Source organism: Enoplosus armatus, chromosome 21 (genome assembly GCF_043641665.1).
Source record: "Enoplosus armatus isolate fEnoArm2 chromosome 21, fEnoArm2.hap1, whole genome shotgun sequence".
NCBI classification, from domain to species: Eukaryota; Metazoa; Chordata; class Actinopteri; order Centrarchiformes; family Enoplosidae; genus Enoplosus; species Enoplosus armatus.
Window position 1 is genome coordinate 12640425 of NC_092200.1, and position 6000 is coordinate 12646424.

Consider the following 6000-nt stretch of genomic DNA (forward strand, 5'->3'; position numbering starts at 1 on the left):
TCTGCAGACGGCATTTTAAGAAACAGACAGGGTGACATTAAAGTTGGAGGCCAGGGAGTGTTAAAATGTGTTCTTTTGGGGGGCCAGGATGTAATAATATGTTGCTGGGAAAGGGGTGTCAGGAGACCATCTCAGGGTAGAATTTTGTTTTGGAGCTTGTCAGTCAGATTTCTCATCCTTTCCTGCCTCAGTTTACTTACAGGCTGCGTTCAAAATAAATCACTGCATCAAATAATCATCACGCAATCATTCAAAATGGCAGCTGAGCTATGTTTACCCAACGGTTTGCGTACATGTGTGTGTGTGTTTGTGTATGTGTGAGCGAGTGTGTATGAGGCCAGGCTCTAAAGAGCACTCCTGTGTCTTGGCAGGAGATATGCTAATCGCAACTGACATCAATCTGAAAAACATCAGCCGAAGTAACATGTGTCTAAGATTACATTTACAACCTTCTGAGCAAAGAGGGACAGCGCGCGCACACACACACACACACATAAACACACACAGTGAAGGAAAAGTGGGTCAGGTAAAACAAGCAAACGTATTTCAGAGACAGCCTGCCATTTGCGATGTCCTCAAAAAACAACTGATTGAACAGCTTGTCGAAACATTAAGGCTCAAATTTGAAAGCTTTGGAGTCGTCTTAAACACAGGAAGGATTATTCTATTAAACAAACGTGTCCTTTGTTTTTCATTGCCCGCTTAAATACTGAAAGCTTTTAATACATGAGACACACACAAAAAAGCTATTACTCAGACGCTTAAAGTTAAGGTTATGAGTTCCTTCCTTTGTTTTTTAGAAGGGGTGGAGGGAATATGTCAGGCTGTGATATGCATTAGAAGACAACCTGGGTCACATTTTACAGTGAAGCACCTGAACATCAGAGCGACTCCGACTCAGGCGGGTGTAAAATATGTGTCCTGCTAAAACCCATTTGGACAGGGCCCTTAGATGTGTGTGTGTGTGTGTGTGTGTGTTGAGGGGGCAGATAGACAGAGAGACATACACACACAGGAAATCATAGTAATGGTGCTAGCAGCTGTGGCTTGCTAAGCGAACACATACGACCGTGGATATGCTGGATCGGTCTTCCCCTGAGTTTGGGATCAGATCTGTCTGTGTATGAGTGTGTGTGTGTGAGTGTGAGTATGTGTGTGCATTAAAGAGGCTTTCATGTCTCTGTATCTCAGCATTATAAAGTTTGAATTTGCACTTACATACACACTTAAACACTTAAGATTCAGATTCATTTGTCTCAACTGAAAAGCATCAAAATTGTGGCAACAAACTTTGTCTATGATTAGTGTCTTCCTCTTTCTTCATCTGCCTCTCTCTCACAAACACACACTTACACACTTTCATCTGGAGGGCAACGGGGCATTCAGGGGTCTGACAGTGAATTCGTCCCGAACATCCGCCAATAAAAGATCGCTGCAGTATTTTACGCTAGAAACGTTTGATGACAAGCAGTAACTAGCGTGAAATTCACCCTAGATTAAATGTCCTAGGAGTTGTATTCCCAACCGGCAAATACACACATCTGTGAGCATGTAAGACTGCACACACAGTCACACACACACACGTACGTACACACAAGCTGTAAACCTCAGTCAGGGTATACATCTCAGCAGAGGGAAGGTACAGGAAACAAATATAAATCCTGAGGTGAACACACACATACACATATGGACATACAGTACACTCATGCACAGACATAGTCCCATGCACACACACTGACATGAGCAGACATATATACTATATATATGTACTATATAAATACATGCACACGTCGGCATAGAGAAACACTAACTTACTCACAGGCGTTCAGACTGCAGACACACCGGGGGGCAAATCATAGCAGGAGACTTGTAGCATGTTTGGCTGATTACCAGTCGAGTAAATAGCAGAGAGAGCATGCTCACACTGCCACCTCCATCCTCCTACACACACACACACACACACACACACACACACACACACCTGTTTCTTTGTTAGTTAGTCAGTGTGCTGATTATTATAATTATTATAAGTTTAGCTTTTCTTCTCTTTTTTTTTTCGTTTTTGGCTCTTTATTTTTATGCCGACTGGAGAAATAATTACAGCCGGCCTCACCAGGCACAAAAGATCAGAGCGGGATCTCAAGAAGCGAAAATACTCAGTTAGACAGGTAACACTGAAGCCAAGTGGAAGGAAAAAAATGAAGGGGTGTTTATACAAAATGATAATTGGTGTGTTTTGACGAAAGAAATTACCTGAATTTAAATCCGACTGATTATCAAATAAAGTGACATTTCTCTAAATTTCTCTGATTCCTTTGTCCTGTTTGTCAGTGTTGTCGAGCTGAATAGGTGACGGATGAGGGGAGAAGTGCAGACGGAAAGCTGTGACAGAGTGAGGGATAGGATGAGGGAAAGAGAAAGAAGAGCAAAGTGCTGTGGTTAACTTTTAGCAGACATATGGCGTGGTTATCTGGGAGGTCTGTCTCTTCCTCAGTCATGCTGACACTGTAGAGCTCTTCTGTATGTGCGGACTCTTGATGGACAACTACGACCTGCAAGGCAAGGGTCACGTGACGTCTGTAGGCTAGTTGCTTGATACTTGCATTGCAGACAAAGGTAATGAAGGACAACTGTCGACAAAGGGAAAAACACATTCAAGTTTATTTTTTCACCTCTTTGTAGTTATGACAAATTATGAAAAAATTATGATTATGAGAGAAACGAACTAAAGACTTATATATAATATATTATATCCATTAGGAATATTCATGAAAACAGACGTTTCAGTTAATTGGTTTTTGAAAACCACATTTAAGGATCCCTTAAATAAAAATTAGCTAGCAGATTAGTTTGCTAGCGATAATGCTAGCTCGCCCACCCCCGCCGGTCACATGACCCTCACCTTGCATGTTGTAGCAGAACTATGAGAGTCTCCCGCAGAGAGGCAAAGAAGCAGAGCTGGCTCGGATTCAGGCCATGTGAAATGCATAAGCTATATTTGAAAATAATTTAATTCTGTAGGGTGAGAACATTATCCCACAACCTACTGTGGGCTCTCTCTTTCTCTTCTTTCCTCTACTTTTTTCAGAGACTGAGGACACCCTCTAGATCTTTATCTTTTTAAAACTTTAGATTTATTTACTTTCGCCCTCAGTTTGCCCCACTATTCTATTCACTTCAGAATGTATTAAAAGACTTATAACATAGGCCTACAAAACTGCCTTGTGACCCATCATATTATTTTAAAATGAGGGCAAATTTTACTTACATTCTAATCTGTTTTATATTATTTTGAGTTTAATGCCAACATTTAGTAAATCTTAAATGCCTGACTTGGTTTTAATATTTTAAATGACACATCACACACAGTTTGAATAGTTTTAAAATGTGAAGTGGAAAAAAGCGTCCATTTGGAGCACAGTCACATCAAGAAACAGTCTATACATCACAATGGATTTAATAAATATCAATTTGAAAATCCACCACACTGGGGCAATTTCACATATACAGTACGTAATGCCTGCTGGTCCTTACGCAAGGCTTCCTGCTGTTCTCATGCAGGGAAAGTCGAGGCGGAGTATGAGGAGGTCAGACAGAGGTAAGCCTAAATAAAGTCTCTAACCGGGCTGCTTTACAAGCCTTAGTTAAAGATATTGATTCAGTCATAAAAAAAGCAACATTCTGCTTAGCGAAGAGAAAGTTGCAGTTTACAGCTTGTATGTTCATATCATCTCCTGGCATGTGTTTCCCTTACCGCAGTTATGTGCTATAATTACATTAGACTTATGACCTTTCAGAAGAGCGGGAAGGGGCAAAAAAAAAATCCTTGAACATCTTAATTCGATCCGTTTCAAACAAGAGAGGCCGATTTCGGGAGAGGAGGAGGAGGAGGAGGAGGCTGCACACATAACATATTACAAGGAGAGCGTTGCCAGCTAAAGCGGTGCCCTGTTTTTTATTTTCACTTCATATTCTTCAATGAAAGGTTCTTTTGTTGTCTACTGGCTGATTAACTTTAATGAGAAACATTCCATTGTACCAAACGTCGGTTTTACAAACTGAACTTTGTGTTCCTCTTACTTGTTTTCAAATTAGAGTCCAAAAGGGACACGGCGGGAGAGGCAGGGCCTAGGCCGTTCGGGATCACAACAAAACATGACATGCACATGCACACAAGCATGCCCGAGTCATTCATACATACTCACACACAATGCTTTAATCCCTTTCCCTTTACACCCCAAACTGTGTTATCGGCTGTAAAGAGAATTCGCAAAGCATGACTATGACAGAGAAGGAGGAAAAGCAACGCTTAGAGGAGGAAGGGGAGGGATGAGAGGACAGGATAAAGGATTTTGTTCTAACTATGCAACTGTATTCAACTTGATACTCTCACGGTATTAAACATGGTTCAGTTATAAGGCTGCAAGTGTCTTTGTGTGTATGTGTATGTGTGTGTGTGTGTTTGTGTGTGTGTGTGTGTGGTATTGACAAACTCAGCCCTTGATCTGTGAAGAGGAGGTGATGGTGTCTTAAGAGTTGGTTGTGCACAAATTGTGTAGATTTAACCACTGGAAACAATCACGTAGTGTGTGTGTGTGTGTGTGTGTGTGTGTGTGTGTGTGTGTGTGTGTGGATAGAGCTACTGAAAGCAATTCCTCAGAATAACCGGTGAGTTGGACTACCTGCTGGCATGAGCTAAGCTGTAGATCGATAACAAGTGTTAGTGCGTGTGCGTCTGTATATGTGAAAATGTTTGTCGTATGTTTATACATTTGTGTGTGTGTGTGTGTGTGTGTGTGTGTGTGGGTGTGCATATGTGTGTGCTGAGGCATCATACAGTTACTGGAACACTTACTATATTTGGCTCCCTCAATGCAACATCAGGCTTTATGAAAGCCATCCATCTGAATCGCAGCAATAAATTTCCATCAGCCGACAATTTCTTAAGCGAAACTAACAAGTGTTTCGAAATTCTTTATAAAATTACATCTCGGCTAGAACAGATTAGATGTTACAACATTTAGGTCAATAATACAGTTTAGAAAACACATCAGATCAATACACACGCACACACACGGCACAAGGACATACACAGATTCAGTTGCCATGGTGTCTGTATGCTTTTTGCATGTTCCTGTCACAACGGTGACGGGTGTGTCATGTGCTGAAGGGCATGGTGACCCAAGCAGCTGGCAGCCTTTCCTCAGGGGTGACACGTCCATTACACTCTAACAACAGGGATAGCCAGCGTCAGAGGCCCGGTTCAACCTAAAACAGGCTCTGACAGCCTCTCTGGCACTCGTCTTGCATACCGCTGCTGCTCCTGTATCCCTGAGAATCATTTCTAAAAAGATTTTAACATGTATTTGAACTTCCACAGCCTAATTTCAATAAGTGACATGCAGAAGGCCCTGGAAACCTTCAACCTATTGGCCCTTACTTTCGGCTGGTTAGCCAAGCTTAGCCGCAGGCAAATAAAATGCACAGTCATGTGATATTATAGAATATATTACAGAGCTGTGATCGAACAGGACAGCTGAGGGAGTGCTGCCAGTGCGGCCAAGCTGCATGTGGTCCGGCTCTGATCCACCTCTGTTGGTCAGATCTGATGCTCAGCCTAATCAATGCATCTGGCAGGGTGGCTGCATTTGTAGTGGCGGCCGAACAGTTGAGCCAGAATGGTTTATGCACAAATGGTTACTATTGCTGCTGGACTACACATATAGTTAAGACCCTCTGCATTTTGAACATGATGAATGAAATGAATCCCTATGTAGAAAAAAAACAACTATTATCAACAATTTTAGTGATTATAATTTGTACAATTTTTTAAAAAAAGGATTATGTTATCTAGGAGCAAAGATGAAGTAAACAATACATTTGCATGGAAGGAGTCTCTTGTGTTTGGTGTTATTATCTTGACAATCGTTCTTCCGATCGCCACCACACATGGCAACAATACATAAGATCCACAACACATATTTAGTGGTGATGCGTTTC